The following is an 8762-nucleotide window of genomic DNA, read 5'->3' as shown; positions in this document are numbered from 1 at the left end:
TCCATATGAAACATGCATACAGGCGCATCACTACTGCGGAGATGACGAGTCCGTGTCGCTGGCTTCATCTCTTAAGCCCAAAACAAAGAATTACTACGCAAGCTTTCTTGTGTGCGGTTGCCAGATATCAAGAGTTCAAATCCCCAAATCAGAGCTTCTCTGTTAAACGGATACACTCGGTGTTTTGCTTAATTTTGCAACTCTTCATTGCAGAAGCGCCGATAATGATCTGAAAAAAAACAAGATTTCATTGCCTTAAACCCTAACCCTAACCCTAACCTAACCCTATCAGGACAAGGTTGACTAAATATCATCATAACTAAAAGGTACATTTGAGACCAGACTAAGACTAATTTAAAAGACTAAGACTCAATTAAAAATGGCTGACAAAATGAACACTACTGAGCACACGGCAGTGTAGTCCGCTAGTCCTCAGTAAACTGTATTTAACCCATTAACGTGAAGGCACACTCCAGAGACGCTAAGCATGTGCATTACAGTGGCTTTTTGTGTGGTTGAGTTACAGTCCTCACTGTAATTGATTACTTAAACAAAAACACGGCTGGTATGATTTGAGTCATGATTTAGTCTGACATTATAGAACTTCTAAAGTACATGTAAGAGCAATTATATTGTCAGTGGTTTGATGTCTTTAGGTCCTAGTGGTTGACAAAGTGATCTGGATCATCGGCTGGACATGATTTGGGGCACTCAGTGTGATTTTGACTGATGTAGCTGAATTACTAGTTCCTCATACGAGTTAGATGAATGTTTGGCTATTAAGCTTTTTAGTTTAGCTCATTTAGCTGATTTGATGCTCTGAAGTGTGAACTTGACCTCCAGGTTCTAGTCGTCTTAAAAGTCTCTCAAGGCCTCCTTAAAAGTGTAAAGTTTAATCCTCAAAAACCCTGAAGCGAAACTACAGAAGCTTAACGTCAGTATGAGCGATGAGGATAAACTAAACTGTGAGTTTTGCACAATTAATTATTGGTCTCGCTGGTCATCTTTGTTGAGTTTTGGGAGTATGAGAGCATGACAGTTCAGTTTTTTTCACTGCACACGTGCTGCTGTGTTAGGTCACTGCTTGCTGTGCAGTCTGCGCCCTGAGCCGCTGCGCTACACGATACATTAACACAGGACACTTTTTCTGTTAATCATTGTGTTAATCAAAACCAGTGTTGTGGAAAGTTACTTTTAAAAGTAATGCATTACAGTATTGCGTTACTCCCTAAAAAAAAGTTACTAATTACGTTACTTAGTTACTTTTTATGGAAAGTTACTTTGCAAATCTGGGCCGGGCTTGCTTGTTTGTTTTTATTATAAACAGTTCTTCTTTAACAAACGTAAAAGCCCTTTCACAACAAAAGTGAAATGAATCCGCCTCAGGCTGAAGGAAATGTAAATTCACGTCTGTACAGTAGAGGGCGCCGCTCAAACAAACTGCATGAAGAATATGAGGCAGGAGAAGAAAGTTCAGCACTATTCAGCAAAAACACAAATGTGTTATTTTTGCTTATATTATGGTTGAATTGGATCATCGAAGGTCAGTAGCAAAGACACTGGTTAATAAAATGGGATTAAATACATAAATGATATTTGTCTTATTTAACATATTTAATTATTGCAGGTTTGTATAATATTCTGAGTTTGCCTTTAACTGTTTTTATTGATTCTGAAGAACTCTGAATGTGTTTTTGTGCAGTGAGATGAGTAAACACATGTTCATATTTAGTCTAGAGCTACAGTAAGATCATGTTCACACACAACGCTCTGCACTTACTCCTGATTTCTGTCACCATGGCAACACCAGAGCTTTCACTCAATACATGGAAACAAAGTAACTCGCGTTACTTATTTGAAAAAGTAACTCTGATATTTCCTTCTAAATTAAAAAGTAATGCGTTACTTTACTAGTTACTTAAAAAAAGTAATCTGATTACGTAACTCACGTTACTTGTAATGCGTTCCCCCGATTTTCCTCATCTAATGTGTTTCCGGCTGTGTTTGTGTGTGTCTGGTATGTGGTTTGTGTGCTGTGTGTGCAGGAATCAGGCAGAAATCGCACGCTTGCTGCTCAGTAATGGAGCCAGTGTGAACCTGCTGAATAACTCCATGTGTACGGCGCTGCACATCGCTGTCAATAAAGGCTTCACGGATGTGGTGAGAGTGTTGACGGAGCACTCAGCAGACATCAACCTGCAGGTTAGACAGAAAACACGCCTCATGCTCCAGTAAAACATATTAGCCTGGCTGTTTGAGTTTAATTGATGTAGTTTTTTTGTGATTGGATAATAGTGTGATTTTATTTTACCTTGGATTTTTTTATGCATGTTTGTTAATGGGGGATTTGTGAACTCTGTTGTTTTGATGTTAATGGGAAAAATGTCAGTGCAGAAGGCCACAGTGGCGTGTTGCTACTGGTGCTTTTATTACTTAAAAAGTCCAAACTTAAAGAGTTTCATTTCAGACATCTTCAGTATTAATTATAACCTACAGGCAGAATCATTCCATCTGAATTCATGGTTGGTTGATTTTTTTTTTTTACAATTAAATTGTCAAATGGCTACATTTACATTGTATTTATATTTAATTTTATATTTTACATTTGACATTAATGGCACTTATTCAGCAAAAGGATGTTTTTTCTATTAATAGTATATTATATCATGCATTATCATCCCATACATGCTAAACTCATAACTCATCTAAACATGTTTTCAGTAAATGCACAGTTCTTAAGTGCAGCGTTTGCATGTTTCTCCCGATCTGAAAAACCTTTGGACTTGAAAGGCTACTGCTTCAGCACTTGAAGGTTGAAAGAGTGAATAAGCAGATCTGGAATCTAGACAGTACTGTATAAAAGTTCCCATCTCTTCCAAGTTCATCTCTGAGTCCATGTGATGCAGTTCACAAAAAAAAAAAAAAGCGTTTAGAAAAGAAAGATGAGCAAATGATGAGAGAATTTTCATTTTGGGGCGGCATATCCCTTTAACATTTCTGTAAAATTTGAATATGTGACCCTGGAGCACAAAACCAGTCATAAGGGTAAATTGTTTTAAATTGAGATTTATGCATCATCTGAAAGCTGAATAAATAATATTTCCATTGATGTATGGTTTGTTAGGATCGGACAATATTTGGCTGAGATACAACTATTTGAAAATCTGGAATCTGAGGGTGCAAAAAAATCTAAATATTGAGAAAATCACCTTTAAAGTTGTTCAAATGAAGTTCTTAGCAATGCATATTACTAATCAAAAATTAAGTTCTGATGTATTTACAGTAGGACATTTACAAAATATCTTCATGGAACATGATCTTTACTTAATATCCTAATGATTTTTGGCATAAAAGAAAAATGGATAATTTTGACCCATACAATGTATTGTTGGCTATTGCTACAAATATACCTGTGCTACTTATGACTGCTTTTGTGCTCCAGGGTCACATTTGTGAAAACTAGATTGAGCAGTGTTCACTAACAGCAGTAATTCGGTGTTGTCAGGATTCATATGGAGATACACCCTTACATGACGCCATTGCCAAAGACTTCAGGAGCATCATTGAGATTCTGACTGTGGTGCCCAACATTGATTTCACGCAGCAGAACAACCGCGGCTTCAACCTGCTGCAGCACGCCGCTCTGAAGGGCAACAAACTGTGAGTGTTCCTCTGCTGCTCTGTCCTCCTTTATTGCACATCTTATTACCTGTATGCTACCGTAAAATTACATGCAATGACCAATGCAGTTTTTCACAGAATACAGTAAAATCACATCAGTTTTTGCAGTGTATAGATGGCCTCAGGGCTAACATTAACTGAAAGCTATGAAACTCCCTTTTAGGACTGTCAAAAAATAATTCGAATTTCGAATGTTCATTGAATATAAATCCACATTGCATTTGAATGTTAGGTGTGCGCCAGGCAGCCTTATCGACACACGATGCGATGACGATGTGAGTCTCGTTGCATTTTAATGCTTTTCATAGCTTATCCAGTTGAACCCACTAGATGCGGCGCTGCTATGTTGTTCATTCAAAATATTGCGGAAAGAGAACATCAATGCGGAAAAGATGTTGTTTACGTCAAAACTGAAACCACGAAATGCGACGACGATGTAAGTGTCATTGCATTTTAATGCTTTTGTTAGTCTATCCAGTTGAACCCACTAGATGCGGCGCTGCTATGTTGTTCATTCAAAATATTGCGGAAAGAGAACATCAATGCGGAAAAGATGTTGTTTACGTCAAAACTGAAACCAACCAACACAGAACACATATTTATCGCATTTTCTAGCGGGTCTTCAACCTAACTGAAATTATGCATTTTAAATTCGAATATAATTAGAATATTGATAATATTTAAGTACAAAATTGGAATTTAGTTTTTCAGCCATTTTGACAGCTCTACTCCCGTTATGCTTTGGGTTCAACTCATTATTTGACCTCACTTACTGAGTTTTGCATTGATACTCTGCAATCTCTGCTAGATGAGCTTAGTGAAACGTATAGTACATGTCATTGTGAAAGTGGCGTTTCCTGAGGGGTGTGGCAGTAATATTTCCTGCTCTCCATATATTTACATTTATTTCATTTATTTATTAAATGTAGAGATCCAGGACTTGCTCTTTGGCCGCCCATCAGCCGCAGTTGCGTGGTAAATGCATGCAAGCTTGTACACATTTCCTCCGGTGTCACGAGAATGTGACCCAGATTCTTTCATAACGGCGACACGGTTGACTTAAAGAGCCACAGGACACATGTCTGTCACACACTCCTGGAGTCACACTTCTCATGATTTACACAAATAGCACACGCTATGATTGTGTTCAACGGGCTTCCCAAACACTTTCCTCCTCTCTCTTTGGTTGAATTATTTACAATTATTTGGCTTGTACCACAAGAATGTGGAATGTAAAAATATTGTGGATTAAATAATGTAGCTATTTTTACGCACACCTTATGAAAACTTTCACATCCCTATGGGATGTATTTTTTTCCAGGAATCTTTTTTTTTGTTTGTTTTTGCCACTGCTCTGCCTTAAATTAAGCCATTGATTAATTAAGCACATGATTGTATAACATGTTAACATTGACAGTCGCAAGAACATCTCGTTTGTGTGACATAGCAGAGAGTCTTAGTGAATATATGTATTCACTTTTACTGAGTTTGTTCACTTGTCGGCTCAGAAAAACATCTCAGGTGCTCAATAATAATCGTCTTATTTGCAGTATTTTTGTTTAATGTTCAGGTGGGCTTAGGTTCCAAAAAATAATTAGTTCAAAGTAGATGGAGAAAAAAAAATAGGTCTGAACTCACTTTCAAGTCCATGTACAGTGTGAATGCCAAAAGAAGACAGATGTTATGCCTATTTTATAGCAGCAACATTGAAAATTTGCAGTCAGATTTTCTTTAGTTTTAACAAATCCTTTAGCCCTAGTTTTGAGTTCCAAAAGATGTGAACATCAGTTAAACTATTACCTTGAACTAAGCATACTTGTATTTTTTTAATTGTTTTTGCATGAAAATAGCCTAAGATGCTGACATGGCATTAAATAAAAAATATACTACTACTACTACCATGAACTAAACAGGCCCAGCATTACACATTATTATTGAATAGGTTAGTTTTCAAGAATTCAAGCCAGTAATTCACTGCACAAACAGGTTGTGATCAGCACCAACAAATGAACCTGTATTTAGTGCTCTATGGGACGGTTTTTATGGCTCTTGTGCAGTTTACTACTCTTATCGTTCCATCATTTCAGTTTTAACAGTAAGAAATATTAGTTTTCTGAGATGCTGACCAGAGACAAACAAAGAAAATCTGTTCAAGGGACGAGGGTGATTCAATTCCAGGTAAAGATTTACTCTAGCCATAATCCTGCAGAGAGACATCCACTAATCAGAGAAGCTGCTTGCCAAAACTCAGCAGACTCTTCAAAATAAAAGTGTTTGTTTGCATAATATATGTGTGTACTTTGTTATATTTATTGTACGTATATATAGATTCACACAAAAATATGTTGTTTATATATTAAATATTTATATATATAATATAAATTATATGAATATAAATATATACATGTAAATATTTTCAAAATATATACTGTATGGGTGTGTATTTATGTAAACATAATAAATATAAAACACAGTACATACACATACAATATGCAAACAAAAACCTTTATTTTGGATGCGATTAATCGCGATTAATCGTTGCCCAGCACTACTTTGTATATATTTAAATATTTTGCAGTAAACTCGTAAATATGTTTGTATCATTGTATCATATCATATATTTATATTCGGTAGATTTGTAGTGTACTGTAGTTTCATCATCCGCAAAGATTGTAATGTTGGGATGTCATTGGTCTTTATTGAAGAAATGTGTTAAAATCTTTATGAAGCATTGATTTGTTCGTTGTTCTTGTGAATGGAATTGATCATCGGTGACATTATGGCAATTCATGGCATACTAATAATAATAAAAATAATGACACATAGCACTACAGCCGGTCACATCTGCCACAACTTCATAATAATCATTACTTCTATTTGTCTTCTGTGCTTATTTAGCTCAAATAGCTAGTACTTGTACTAAAAGAGCTAGGGCTGGATGATATGGCCAAAATTTATATCACGATATATTTCTTAATTTCGGTCGATACGATATAATTCTGATATCGATATGAACACTATTAAAACAAAACTCATAAAAACTGGCAAGAACGCCCACAACAGATGTCTGTGCATACAAACTTATGACAAATTAATTTTCCAAGTCTATGAAACCTCCTCATATAAAACTATATAATATTTTAGAAAAAAACGGCACAAATAAATTAATGTTCACCTTTTATTTGTATTTAGGCTTCATACAAACAAGAAATGTGAAATCACTGTCAAATAATCGTCTCAGACTCACCTTATTAATATTAATATCTTTAACTTCAAACTATAGGCTGACATACACTACCAGTCTAAAGTTTCTGAACAGTAAGATTTTGAATGTTTTATAAAGAAGTCTCTTCTGCTCACCAAGCCTGCATTTATTTGATCCAAATACAGCAAAAATAGTAACATTTTGAAATATTTTACTATTTAAAAATAACTTTTCTATTTGAATATATTTTAAGTTGTAATTTATTCCTGTGATTTAAAAGCTATATTTTTAGCATCAATACTCCAGTCACATGATCTTCAGAAATCATTCTAATATTCTGATTTGCTGCTCAAAAAACATTTATTATTATTGTTGAAAACAGTGGAGTAGAATTTTTTTTCAGATTTCTTTGATGAATAGAAAGTTCAGAAGAACAGCATTTATCTGAAATAGAAATCTTTTGTAACATTATAATCTTTTTGATCAATTGCTAAATAAAAGTATTATAAATAAAATTGAAGCACTAAATAAAATTTCTATAATTTCTTTCCCCAAAAAAAAATCATACTGACTCCAAGCTTTTGAATGGAATAGTGTATAATGTTACAAAAGCTTTTTATTTCAGATAAATTCATCTTTCTATTCATCAAAGAATCCTGAAAAAATATATTCTCAACTGTTTTAAATATTGATAATCAGCAAATCAGCATATTAGAGTGATTTCTGAAGATTTAAAAGAACTACTTTCAAATAGAAAGCAGTTATTTTAAATAGTAAATATATTTCACAATGTTACTGTTTTTGCTGTATTTGGATCAAATAAATGCAGGCTTGGTGAGCAGAAGAGACTTCTTTAAAAAACATTCAAAATCTTACTGTTCAAAAACTTTTGACTGGTAGTGTAGGCTGATTCTTATAGATTGAAACAAATGTGCTTCAGCCAGGATAAAGAATATGAAAAGTGCTCCGAGTTGCTGCAGAAAACAAAAAAAAAAGCTGCAACAAAAACATGTTGCAGGAGACGGGCTTATTGAAAATGCAAACTGCTTGTCTGCCAGCAGGAGGCGCTTTGAGAGCGGCAGAGCTAGCGGTTTCCCCGGTAACGGCTGATTGCAATTGCTGACGTTGCTAATTGAATGTGGAAACTGCTCCCGAGTAGAATTAATATCATACTTCATGCAAATCCTTCCAGCTAGCACACACAGTACCAGTTATGTGATTTATCAGTTCTGTACTTTTATTTCACGCGTTGAATGCTCATAGTTTCTGCGCTGTAGTGACGTGATACACAGCACGGCTATAGAAGAGTGCGCGCTACGAGCACGGTATAACATCTGGCAGGACAGGATAGTTTGCTTTTCTGAGCTGAGAGACTTTTTATTTCATAACAAGTTACGAAAATAATGACACTGACATTAAGCCTGTCAACATCTCATCTGACCGCAGATACTGAATGGGGACAGCGTGTTTTTCTCAGGCGCTCTTTACTTAAACTGCGTCTGACAGAAGTGTCAACAGCTTCATGCACGTCTTTTAAAATAAAAGTCTCGCATCAGAAAAACTGATAGAATTACGTTTTTTTGTTGTTGATGTCGTTTCTTTGGCCGTACACTCTGCGACCCACCAGTTGAGAAACACTGGATAGATGACACGAATCCATGGCATCTGTTCAGTGTTCGTAGTGCTTATTGTTTGCAGTGAGGTTATAGCACACAGTTCTCAGTGTTGTTGTGCTGCACTGCAGACCCAGCGAAACCACATTTCACTCTACACTTGTGCACAGCTGGAATGACAATAAACTTGATTCATGTGGAAAGAGAGGCAAACAAACTCTCTCTGTCTCTCTCTCTCTTATATACACACACACACACACACA

At 35.6% G+C, this 8762-nt stretch overlaps 1 pseudogene; it reads left to right on the top strand.

Annotated features, from left to right (window-relative positions):
* LOC107718262 (E3 ubiquitin-protein ligase MIB2-like) overlaps positions 1-8762 on the top strand; it is a 79804-nt pseudogene that overhangs the window by 56887 nt on the left and 14155 nt on the right.

This window comes from Sinocyclocheilus rhinocerous, unplaced genomic scaffold (genome assembly GCF_001515625.1).
Source record: "Sinocyclocheilus rhinocerous isolate Xijiao unplaced genomic scaffold, SAMN03320098_v1.1 scaffold1474, whole genome shotgun sequence".
Lineage (NCBI taxonomy): Eukaryota > Metazoa > Chordata > Actinopteri > Cypriniformes > Cyprinidae > Sinocyclocheilus > Sinocyclocheilus rhinocerous.
This window is presented reverse-complemented; position numbering and strand designations above follow the sequence as displayed.